Source organism: Narcine bancroftii, chromosome 1, assembly GCF_036971445.1.
Source record: "Narcine bancroftii isolate sNarBan1 chromosome 1, sNarBan1.hap1, whole genome shotgun sequence".
NCBI lineage: Eukaryota > Metazoa > Chordata > Chondrichthyes > Torpediniformes > Narcinidae > Narcine > Narcine bancroftii.
Genome location: NC_091469.1, coordinates 35689921 through 35702589, shown reverse-complemented (window position 1 = coordinate 35702589; position 12669 = coordinate 35689921). Strand labels below are relative to the sequence as shown.

The following is a 12669-nucleotide window of genomic DNA, read 5'->3' as shown; positions in this document are numbered from 1 at the left end:
CTACCTCACTCCAACACCACACATGCCTGATTACTAAATGCTCACAGTTCTGATTAAAGATCACTTGCCTGAGATATTGACCATTTATCTCTCTTTCTCTGCATGTGGCCTGGCCTGGGGTTTTTAAAAAATAATCACACTGAAGAGTTTTTAGATGCCGTAAAGGACTGTTGTCATTAACATATTTTCTTTTTACAGAGCATAAAATAATATTTAGAACCGAGGAGCAAAAATTTTAAATAAGTGGGAAAATATACAGGGCTAACACCATGACAAACTTTTCAATGCCCGGAGGTACCAATGATTCAGAATTCAGTGCTTGATATGGCAATGAAACAGAATGAGTCCTGGTTTCCAAAAGGGAATGGGTGCAGGGTTTGACAGATCAGGAATGGGAGTTCATTGGGTTGCTCATGCAAAGAGCCAGAACAACTTAATGGGTTGAATGGCCTTTGTCTACTCTGCAATGATTCATATGGATGTTGCAATAAAGTGCAATACAATTGCAACAGTGAATGTAAGGGTATGCATTAATGTAAGGATATAATAATCTACTGATAGAATATTATTTTGTCGGGCCAAAATGTCTGCTCTCATTTAGGTTTTCCCCTGAAACATAAAAGGTGAGCGATATACCAGAAGACATCTACTACAACCCGCTTCCTGTTCCACATTGCCCTCAAACAGCAAATTCATGGGATACTCTATAAAATCATCTCTCATACTTTGGAGACCACCTCTCAATGAAAGTAGACACAAGGTGAAATTTATTGCATGCTTCAATACATCAGCACAGATTTTGTTGTTTGAGGAGAAGGGTGTTCAAAGATCAATACATTAGACTTGGCCCCAAAAGGTAAAGGTTCTATTATTTTCATGTAATACTACATTTTGAATGTAACGTGCATGAAATTCTTAACTTGTGTCTACCATAAAGGCAGACAGAGATTCGCCCCTTTGTCCAGTGATCCTCACAGAAACCTACAGTACCTGGTGTTCCTAGGTGGTCTCCCCTCCAACTACTGACCAGGCCTAAGCCGGCTAACTTCCGAGATCAGACAATCTCAGGTGAATACAGACTTAAAGTCATGGTCAACAGGACAGCACTGATTCCTGTTCTCCAATATGCTCTGAGACCTGGACTATCTGCAGCTCATTGAACTGGAAGGATAACTAAATCAATTCCAGGATCCTCTCTCAGGCCATTGTCCTCAGTTTAGTGAAGCTCCAGTGACAATCAGCTACAGTGGGCAGGCCATGTTGCATGCCTGATACCAGATTTCTAAAACATGCGCTCTATTCCAAGATCTATCTCAGAAAGTGATTTGCAGGTGGACAGAGGAAAGTAGTTCAGAAAGTATTCAAAGCCTTCTTTTAAAAAAACTGCAAAATTCGACCCAACTCCTGGGAATCAATGATCGATGAATGTACAAATTAGAGGAGAGTGGTGTGAATCTCAAATTGGGGGCCCATTGAGGCCCTGAGGGAGTGGCAGAAGGAGAGGACTACTTCTAAAATCACCCATCCATCTCTCCTCCAGCCACCTCCCATTCTGTCTGTGGGAAGTTTCCACATTGGGTTCTATGCTCTTGATACCATACCAAAAGATCCTCATCAGAATCTATAAAACTAAAGTGGAAGGATCTCATTTGCAACCAAGAGGGACGGCCATAGAAGAAAGCAGCTTAAAAGTTCTCATAGACTTCATTCAACTGATACACGATTTTGGGATGTTCTGCAGTGGGGCCAATTTGTGAGATTCTTAAATTCATAACAACACTATTGATTTTCATTGATTTGCTGAAGACCCCTAACAGATTGGCTATCGAGGCACACTCAGTCATTCAAAATACATGAGGGTTGTTTTAATGATATGTAGAAACCTGAAGGTGCAACTACTTTTACAGAGTAATGGTTCTGATGATCACTAGTTCCAGTACAAATTATTATTGACAAGAATCATGAAGGACTGACAGGTGTGTCTGACATCAAGTTCACACAATACAGTACCTCATCTACAATATTAACTTGGAGGCTCCTACTCCATTTTATAATGAAGGAGTAATAACACTCTCTGGGGATTTTAATGGGCCGGTATAATGCCAGTGCTTCCCAACTAGTGGGCCATAGCCCCAGGGACTTCCCCATCTACTGAAATCAGGGTGGGTCATAACTCAATCCTCCTGGGTGACCTTGGGTGGATGGCGAGCAATCTGCCACTGAGATCCATGAAGATAACTGGCCCCCTTTCAATATAAGCAGCTTAGTGCTCAGCGCAGTCACAGTTCCTATCAGACCTCCACAGATTCAGATTGATTCACAAGTGTATGTTTTCTGACTTCTTACTTGCTTGTGGTTCTTCACTTTAGTCAGGACTCAAGAGGCTCCTGTTTATAAAGGTAAGACACATAATACATTTCTCCTCTAAAATTAGATATAAATTACTTCTGCAAAAAAATTCGTCGAAGGTTTATCCTGGACAGGATTGCGTGACTGTAGGATATTTTACAAGTTTACTTGGCTATTGAGATCAAATGAATAACCTTTAACAAAACTGCATTGAAGTGGAGGAAGATCTCTGGTGTGCATAATCTAAACAGAACCAAGGATGTGGAAACTGGTGAAGAAACTTCAGGAACAGGCGTCTCATTAAAGTGGCTGAGCTTTGATTTTGATTGGGAGCTTTTATGATCAGTGTATGTTTGCAATTTTTTATGTTCTTTAAAAATATTAACTAAAATACAGTATAGCTTTGATATCTGAAATGGTCAAGACCCAGCCCATTTTGGATAAATGTTTTTTTTTGGAGAACCAGTCATTTTTTAAATATAAACAGCAAATCATTTGTAACAGTGTTTAAATAACAATAACAAAAAAAAATAAGGTAAGGCTTTTTAAGCATTAAAATAATATTTACTTCTCACCAAAAAAATGCTGGCCGCACCAATCATCAACACCTCCCCACCAAGGCCCCGCTCATGCTGGGAGCCCAAGGCCCGTGGTCAGGTCGGCTCCAGAAAATTTTTCGATAAATTAGCATTTTGTTTGGATAATCAGTTATACTATATTTTAAATTAGATAAAGAGGTGTTACTTACAGAGATGCCTTTGACTTGAAAATATTGCTCAGTCATTGCCACGAGTGGGCCATGGCATGTTACGCTGGAAGCCAGGTGGATCTTAGAATGAAAAAGGTTGAGAACCACTGATTTAGAGGATACAAATTACACACATTGCGTTATTTAGTTCTATTGTTATGGAGTCCAGAGGACCCCAAAAACCAGCAGCAAAAGATATGCACCACAACACAGGGTTACTTAAACAAAAGTAATTTTTAATTATATTTTAACAAGAAACCAGAATTAAATTTTAACTTAATACTTAACCTACTTACTTAACCTACCTAATCTACTTAATAGCCCTTCTAATACTAAGCACAGGTGTGTGTAATGTATATTTAAGATTAGAAAAGTTCTTTGGATCACAGTCCAATCTCACTGGTTGCAGACAATTCTGGTACTGTGCACAGAAGTTAGCATTAACAAAGTTCACCAGTCAGGAGGGTTCTTGCTGACTTTCAGAGAGAGATTCCTTTTCCAGGACATCTGCAACTGATTCCTTCTTAATCAGTCTTGGTGACAAAACTTGCCCCCTTCATGGTTCTCCAGATGATCCTCCTTCTTTCAGGTCACCTTTCAGACAGACAGCCTTCTCCTTTGACCAGACAGTCTTCCAAAAGTTTGCCAGCTTTGTCCTTCTGGAACTGATTTCTGTCTCTCCTCTCTCTCTGTTTTTACACCCTCCCTCTCTGAGAGCAAAACTGTTCTGTCTCTGCCTGGAAAATCACATGCTCTCCCAGGCAAGCTGTATGTCGATACTTTGTTGCTCTTTTGCAAAAGGCATTCTGCAAAAGTCCTGCAAATTCTGTGTTTTAGAATGTTTGTGTGCAAACTGCTCCAACAATTCCTCCCAAACCACCTCTAAATCACACTATACATGACATAAGGTTATTTCAGGAGGCATTAGAGCCTGCAGCTGACGTGGACTTTTACCCCCTCCTTAAATCTTCGTCCGCGAAGCCAAGCAAAGAAGAAGAAGAGTCATAAAGCAATAGAGCAGAGAAATGGGCCCATCAGCTCATCACGTCTTTGCTGGTCATCAATGCTAGCCCCATTTACCAGGACTAGGTTTGCCTTTCATTTTTTGGCAATTTAACTGGTTGTCTAGATTTCTTCAATGTTGTTATCCTTCAATGTTTATCCTTCTTGGATTGGTTTGGCACTTTTCCCTATTCGCCTGACTCTTAACCGACTCTGACTTTCTCCTATCCCGTACTCACACCTCCTTTCCCCACCCCCTATTAAACAAGCCCTTTGTGTATACGTGCATATTTCTATATCTGCTTAAATTCCTCTGTTATCTTGTCTCTACTTTTTCATGCGCCATTTTACACAAAGAACATTTTAGCTATTTCCTTTCTTTTTCTACCTTCTATAATTGTTTCTAAGTTCCATTAAAATAGTAACTGTTTCTAAACTCCTACAATAATCAAAAAGTAACTGTTTCTAAATTCCTATAATCCACCTCTTAAAAAGAGCTACGCTTTCAAACCTATCTAAATAATAGAGGTATCTATCTCCCATAGTTTCCCAGAAGGTTCTCTGCTGCTTCAGCATAATCCTGTTGTTGCAGAACCATAATGGGGCTGATTTGTTGGACGGCTCGTTTAACTAAACACTGGCGGCAAGGAAGAATACAAGGGATTAGAATTAAGACAAGAAGTATAAAGGCAACAAAGACAAATGCTGAACGTATCCATGACCAGGAACCACTAAACCATTTAGAAAACCATGAGTCAATGGCGGGGTGCCATGTCTGCACCGGAACATGAGAGAGTTTCCGTATACCTGAAGAGATGTCTTTAACAGCTTGTCCATTATCATCAATTTTAAGGCAACAATTAGAAAGATTCAGCTTGCCACACACACCACTTTCTGCAGCCAATAAATAGTCCAGGGCAAGGCGGTTTTGGTAAACTGTTGCTCGTATCTGTTGCTGTTCCTCTGCCAATAGCAGAGCAGTAGCTGTCTGGTTAGTAATTATTTCTAGGACAGCCTGCAAACGGATTAAACGATTGAGCATGTAGATTGGAGTTCGGTACCCCCATGAACCATCCTGTGCCCACGTAGCTGGTCCATAGTATGAAATTATGCATTCAGGGGGCCAGTCATCCCCCCATCTGCCAATCTCAATCGAACGGCGTTGTATGGGGGAATGTAGTCGAGTGGAAATATGTTTATAAGAATCTGGAGGAAGAAGATGGAAGTGTGGTTGTATCATTCCAATACAACAAGTTCCACTCTAGTCGGGTTCAAGGTACGTATAAGCCCTATTACCACAAATGCAATATAACCCATCGGGTGCATAGCCAGAAGGACTAGAATTTTCCCAGAAGGATCTCAGCACAGGAATAGCCTGATAAGGGTTGAAACCAGTGCAATTCCAAAACCCAACGTCGGCAAGGTCAGATGTGTTATTAATGGGAACCAGGGGTACACAGGGAACATCTGATCGATTAGAAAGGGACAGGAATCCGGTAGGTGGGGCAGGAACCCAATTTCCACTAGTGATATTTTTCCAGCGCCGGCAAGCCAAATCGCCTTTTGGATACCTGCCGTGTTCTTTTACCAAGCACTCAAAGCCTTATGGATGATTTTCCAACTTCCAAAACTCACGGGATCGACCAGAAGCGCTAGTAGAAATATTGGAGGCAAGGAGTGTACGATCATCGAATGGCTCACCTCTCCATGGCCAAGTTCCATCCCGGGTTGGTCCGCTACAAATCCAACAGTTGCAAACACCAAGCTCTTGGACTGTAAGTTGATGCAAATCGACCCATAGGTTATCCCCGAACCTATGTTTGTTGGCTTGTTTTCTTGCCCTTTCGTATAAATCTTTTGGATCCCCTTGTGGCAGAGCAGGAGTATCTTGAGGCCTCTCTGTTGTATTCTGGCGCTCCACTTTAGAGAGATCCCGACCAAGGTACCTTGATGACCTGACAAGGGGTTCCCCCTGTTTTCCCAACTGAGCTAAGCATATTGGCCCAATAGGTGGGCAAGATGGAGACCTACTCTGTTTAGAGCCCTCCCCTGTACTCCGGTGGACAGTATAGATTTTATTCTCGTTCCCGCACCAGGAACATTCAGGGAACAAACAGTTCAGACTTTCCTGTTGAATTAAGCATCCTGCCTGTGTACCTGACCACTCCTCAAAATACTTAACTTTCCAAACTTCCCCTTTATCTTTTCCCAGTGCGGCCCCTTCTCCAATAGGACTTCACACAACCAAACTGAGAACAGGGAGGTATGGCAGATTTTTTACATTCCTTCTCCCCCTTTTTCTTAATACAGTGAGTAAGATTTGGTGACGTAACATTAACCAAGAAACATCCCGTTACAATAACACAAAATAAAAGATACATATTCATCATTTTCTTAGATTCTTCTTCTGCAAAGTCACTTTAAGTCCATCGGTATGTCGTTCAGATTGCCACTCTGAGCCTTTGGAGTCCTTGCAATTTTCAGGGGGAGGACAAAAACCTTTTACTCGTTGTACATGTGTCCAACCTCTCTCTCGGGTCCGAACAGCAGTGTCTGTAACTAAAAGGACACAATAAAGACCATCCCACGTTGGTGTCAGCTTAACGTCTTTCCAACCCAGTCACCGGGTTGAATGGTATGTATGGGGAATTCTAAGGGTGGTGTGTGCGCTAGAATTCCCCTCCTTCTCAAATCAGCCAATGTGGTGGAAAGCTCCTGCAAGTACTTGGATCTAAATTGATCATTTGCCTCCAGTATTGGGAGGTCTGCATGTGAGCCCAAATAAGGGAGGCCAAACAGCATTTCATACGGGGAGACGGAAATATCCTGGCGGGGAGTGGTATGAATACGGATCAAAGCCAAAGGTAAGCATTTAAGCCAGGGGAGACCTGTCTCAGCACACAGGCGGGTAAGCTGAAGTTTAAGCGTTTGGTTCATACGCTCAACTCATCCTGAACTCTGAGGGTACCACGGGGTATGCAATTGCCAATCTACACCCAAATATCTACAGACCTCCTGCAACACACGGGACGTAAAATGGGGTCCTCTATCCGAATCAATAGTCTCGATAATGCCATACCGCGGGATTATCTGTTCTAGAATTAATGGAACCACTGTTCCGGCTCAGTCATTTGAAGTAGGAAAGGCTTCAACCCAACGGGTAAAATGATCAATCATTACTAACAGGTACTTATAACTACCGGACCTGGGTAATTCGTTGAAATGAACCTGCATGTGCTGAAAAGGGCGCACAGTCAGGTCCCAACCTCCACTCATGGACTTACGCATAGAGGCTTTATTAACTCGTTGACATAGGGGGCATCGCTGAACACTTTGCTTAGCGAGGGTATAAATACCAAAGCAATAGTACCGGCTACTAAAGGCATCAACCAATGCCTGCGTTCCCCAGTGTGATTGCTGATGGAGTCCGATTATAACCTGTCTTGCTACGGCCTGATTTAATACTTGTAACCCATCTGTTGTCCACCACAATCCATCTCGGGTTTTATACATCCCCTGTGTCTCCATCTGTCTCTGCCCTGTCTCGGTAAAAATAGGATTTTTCTGTAACTCCTGGGGTACAGGTAACAATACATACATTTGTATAGTCTCTCCCATAGAGGCTTCCTTTGCGACCTCATCTGCCTGTCTATTACCTTGGGCTTCGGGGCTTTTCCCTATTTGGTGTCCCCGCACATGGACCACAACAATCTCCGTAGGCAGCATTAAAGCATCCAAGCATTTAATTATTAAATTTTCATGAACCAATTTTTGGCCTTTTCCTGTAATCAGCCCCCGTTCCTTCCAGATTTTTCCAAAGGTATGTACAACCCCATAAGCATATTTAGAATCTGTGTAAATTGTTCCCACTTTTCCTTGTAGTCCCTGGAGGGCTCGATACAGCGCATATAACTCGCATGTCTGAGCCGACCAGGGACCGGGGAGGTGACCAGCTTCGATCACAGAACCGTTTTTGCCATCCACTATGCCATATCCACTGTAACGGGTTCCTTCTATACAACGAGAAGAACCATCTATAAACCATCTTTCTCCCTCACATAGAGGCTCATCTCCTAGATCGCTCCAGATCTTAGTCTGCAAATCTATTATTTCCAAACATTTGTGTTCTAACTGGTCAGAAGTTGTCTCACTTGACAGAGATACCAAGAATGCTGCTGGATTCTGGTCCCGATTAGTAACCAGCGTCAAGTCATCTCGGTCCATCAAAATTGCCTCATATTTTAGAATTCTCGAATCAGTCAACCACCTCCCCGCACACTGTAACAGAATAGTTCGGACGGTGTGCAGGGTATGGACAGTCATGGGTGCGCCAAAGGTAATCTTTTGATCCTCTTCTACCAGGACAGCGGTGGCATCAATAGCCTGGACACACTCCGGCCATCCGCGGCAAACTGGGTCCAATACTTTGGACAAAAACACCACTGGTTGCCGGAGTCCCATTTGCTCCTGGGTCAATACACCCGTAGCTGCCCCAACCTTTGCATTAGTAAATAAGTCAAATGGTTTATTCAAATCAGGTAATGCCAACACTGGAGCCTTGGTGAGACAACTCTCTATCCTCTTAAATCCCTCCATTTCTTCCTCTGTCCAGACAACAAGAGAATTATCTAGGCCAGCTAACTTATCATACAAAAGTTTTACCAAACTAGAATAATTTTCTATCCAAATTCGGCAATATCCCACCAGACCAAGGAACTTCCTGAGCTCTCGGGCATCCTTGGGAGGTGGGACCTGCAAAATTCCACATATTCTCTCCGGGCTTATTCGCTGATACCCCTGACTAATTAGATGGCCCAGGTATTTTACCTCTGGCTGCACAAATTGCAATTTTGCCTCACTTACTCTCAACCCCTTTTCTCCCAGAAAGTTTAACATATCCACCGTATATTGTTTAACAGACTCTTGTCCTTCCCCCGTAATCAAAAAGTCATCCACATATTGTATAAGCTGACAATCCGATCTTTTTGGAGTTTCTTCCAACACTTGTTCTAATACCTGGCCAAACAGATTAGGGGACTCTGTGAAGCCTTGCGGAAGAACTGTCCAGCGATACTGGTTCTTTCGTCCAGTATACGGGTTCTCCCATTCAAAGGCAAACATGTCCCTACAGCCCTCATCCAGAGGGAAAGCCCAAAAGGCGTCTTTCAGGTCTATCACACTAAACCATTTACTAATTGGATCTATTTTTCCCATAATAGTATATGGATTAGGTACAACGGGGTATCGGGCCAAAATTACCTTGTTTAACTCTCGTAGGTCTTGTACCAGCCGATAAGTACCGTCTGGTTTTCGGACTGGCAGTATTGAGGTGTTAAAGGGGGACATACAGGGTTCAAAAAACCATCCAGTAGTAGTTGATCGATTACGGGTTGCAATCCCTTCCTTCCATCCATAGAAATCGGGTACTGTTTACGCCTAATTGTCTGATTGGGATCCTTTAACGTGACCCGAAGTGGAGGAACATCCAACCCCCCCTCTATTTCCCTTCTTCGCCCACACTTTGGGGTCAATCAACTCGTGATCTTCTTGTGCCAATGTATAGAACTGGACTCCGATCCCCTTCCCCTGGGGCCGAGTCCCAATGCCTAACGAATCCTGCAAATCTCGACCCAATAAGCAAACTCCCACCTGAGGGACTAGTAGAATGTTTCCCCTTATCACCTTTCTCCCTATTTGTATCTTAAGGCCCCTTAATTCAGGAACCTCAAAGTTAGATCCCCCGACCCCTGAAATAATCACCCTCCCGTTAAAAACTGTTCCCTTGGGTTTGGTTAAAATACTAGAATGAGGAGCTCCCAAGTCTACCATAAAAATCATATCTTCTTCGTTGGGTCCTGTGTTTAACTTTACCAATGTTTCTCCATGCTGCCCCACGGCACTCTTTACGAGAGAACCCTGACTCCCCTAATCTTCCTCCTCCATCAGGACATAGGATCGTGTGTCCCTGGCCCTCTGGAGGCATTCCCTCTTGAAGTGTTCCTCTCTTTTACAATAGTAACAAACCTTGGACCCTGTCTACCATCCTTTGTTGGGACCACCTCTTGGAGCCCCCGCTCGTGGTCAGGGACCCTGGGGTTCGTCCCATCCTTCAAATCCTGGCCCTCCTCTTTCTCTCATTCCCATCCATCCGCCCGGACCGTTGGTCCGGTGTCTTTGACTTCCCTGCTGTCCATTTACGACTTCCTTTACCGCCTGCATTAATATCTTCGCCTTTCCTTTCTGCTTATCCTCACTCCTTCGGACATATGCCCTTTGGGCTATTTGTAGGAGCTGGGATAATCCCTGTTCATGCCAATTTTCAGTCTTTTGAAGTTTCTTTCGTATATCTGGGGCTGAGTTTGTAACAAATCCTGTCAAAACTAATTGTTCCCCAACTGGTGACTCTATATCCAATCCTCCATATTGTTGTATTGCTGTCCGCAGTCTAGTCAAAAAAGCTGAGGGGGTTTCCTCTGGGCCCTGGGAAACCTCGAATGCTTTCTTAAAATTCTGTCCTTTTGGTACTGACTCCCTCCTCCCTTTATGAGGTTCACCCTGTATTCTTCCATCCGGGTGCGACCATCTACCATCCCCTTATTCCAGTGTGGATTGACCAGAGGGAATTTGTTCTCTCTAGCACTGCTCCTGGACCTCCCTGGTGTTCCCGATCCCACACCCTAATTCCAGCTTGTCGAATCATTCCTCTCTCATCTAAAGAAAATAAAGCTTTGAATATAGACATTAACTCATCCCAGGTGTAAATGTTAGGTCCCAGAAACTGATCTAATTGCTCCACACAGGCTTGAGGATCTTCAATTAAAGACTATTTCCTGTTTAAAATTTCTCACTTCTGTGCTAGTCAAGGGGACATTTACAAAGCCTACTCCACCCCCTGGACCTCCCAAGGGTACCTCGCGAAAGGAAAACATTTGCGCCTGAGAAGGATCCGGTCCCCAGGCTCCTGATGGAACTGGATCTTCCTTATGATGTCTGGGACCCAAAGCAAATTCCCCAGCCTTCTCTTCATGAAGTTTTTCACACTGCTCTTCTAATAATCCCATACAGTCTGGGTTATATACCTGGGGGGTAAGAGGTGGTGGAGGACCCTTAGCTTGTAACCTAGTCCTTATCGTGTTTTCTCGTTCATTTTCATTGATGAGTCTCGGAGGGGTTGGAGTGGCAGACATAGGAAGGGGAGGATAAAGCGGGCAGGGAGGAGAGGGCAAGGGAGGAGCCGGCTCAGGATATGGTGGAGGTAATGCCTGCAAGGGGTCCCAATTTTCAGGAAGAGGAGCCAAAGGCTCCTGTTCCTTAGATTTCGCCGGATCCCTTGTATTCAGCACCATCTGGTCAAATTATACAAACAACCAGCAGGCAGCATAATCTCTACTTTCGGAGTCCTCAGGTCTATACTCATAAAGCCAGGTATTCAACGCCTGGCATACTCAATCCTCATTCGAACCGTATTTTGGCCAAAATACTGAAAACCCCTTAATTGGATTTTCAGGCCACTCGTGGCAACAGTACTGGATAATTTTCTTTTTATCTTTCGCGCGGGTCTTTCCCGCACCCCAATTCATCAATTCCCTCCCCAATGGGCTTCCCTGGGGAATTCTATCAATTGGTCCTATACTCGGACCTTTCTTTTTGATCCCTCCCCCACCCATGGTGGATAAATCAGTCTTACCCGGCTGTCGAGCCTTCCCAGCACGTCACTCGCACGGCTGTCCCGTCCTTTGTTCTCAACGTCTCTTTTCGGATATCACTCGCTACGTCCACTGGCCGGACACTCGATGACCAAGAGTCCGGCTAAATCAGCCGAGGTACACCAACCCCCTTTCAGACAAGCACCAGTCAGTGGAGGGAGTGTGATCCCGGACGAATCCCCAAGTTGTGAGAAGTGCCTTCACGTTCACAAAATATTCTCGAGACAAAAGTTGAGAACGAAGAACATTTATTTACAACATTGCAAGGTTGGGTACTCTCCCCCTACCTCGGGAAAGTACACCGAGGGCAGGAAGCTTCTTTGTTTTTATACATTTTTCAATTCACCTCCCCTTCCATTTTTCTTACATTTATCCTTCTTGGATTGGTTCGGCACTTTTCTCTATTCTCCTGACTCTTGACTGACTCCGACTTTCTCCTATCCCGTACTCACACCTCCTTTCCCCACCCCCTATTAAACAAGCCCTTTGTGTATATGTGCATATTTCTATATCTGCTTAAATTCCTCTATTATCTTGTCTCTGCTTTTTCATGCGCCATTTTACACAAAGAATATTTTAGCTATTTCCATGCTTTTTCTAAGTTCCATTAAAATAGTAACTGTTTCTAAACTCTTACAATAATCAAAAAGTAACTGTTTCTAAACTCCTACAGTGTCAAAAGCCTAGAAACAGTCCATTCATCCCATCTAATCTATTCTGATCACATTAATTTCTATCCTATTCTGTCAGTGTAAGCTTCCAAGAATATCTCTCTGATAAAATCATTATTCCTCTTACGTTATCACTTGTGCAATTGTTCATAACCATTTTAGCAATTCACTAATCTTCTCTTTGGACCTGGAA

General features: G+C 43.5%; 1 long non-coding RNA gene across 4 annotated transcripts in view; it reads right to left on the bottom strand.

The window, feature by feature from the left end:
* LOC138765487 (uncharacterized) overlaps nt 1-12126 on the bottom strand; it is a 49780-nt gene extending 37654 nt beyond the window's left edge. For 3 of the 4 annotated variants that reach the window (XR_011358559.1, XR_011358560.1, XR_011339729.1), the window contains exons 1-3: nt 11787-12126; nt 3552-6658; nt 3098-3178 (exon numbers count right to left, since the gene is read on the bottom strand). This is a non-coding gene — a long non-coding RNA (uncharacterized lncRNA). Of the gene's footprint in view, nt 1-2095; nt 2388-3097; nt 3179-3551; nt 6659-11786 lie in introns of those variants that run through there. The other variant, XR_011358587.1, reaches the window with a different exon arrangement.
* Nucleotides 12127-12669: the final 543 nt, after the last annotated feature.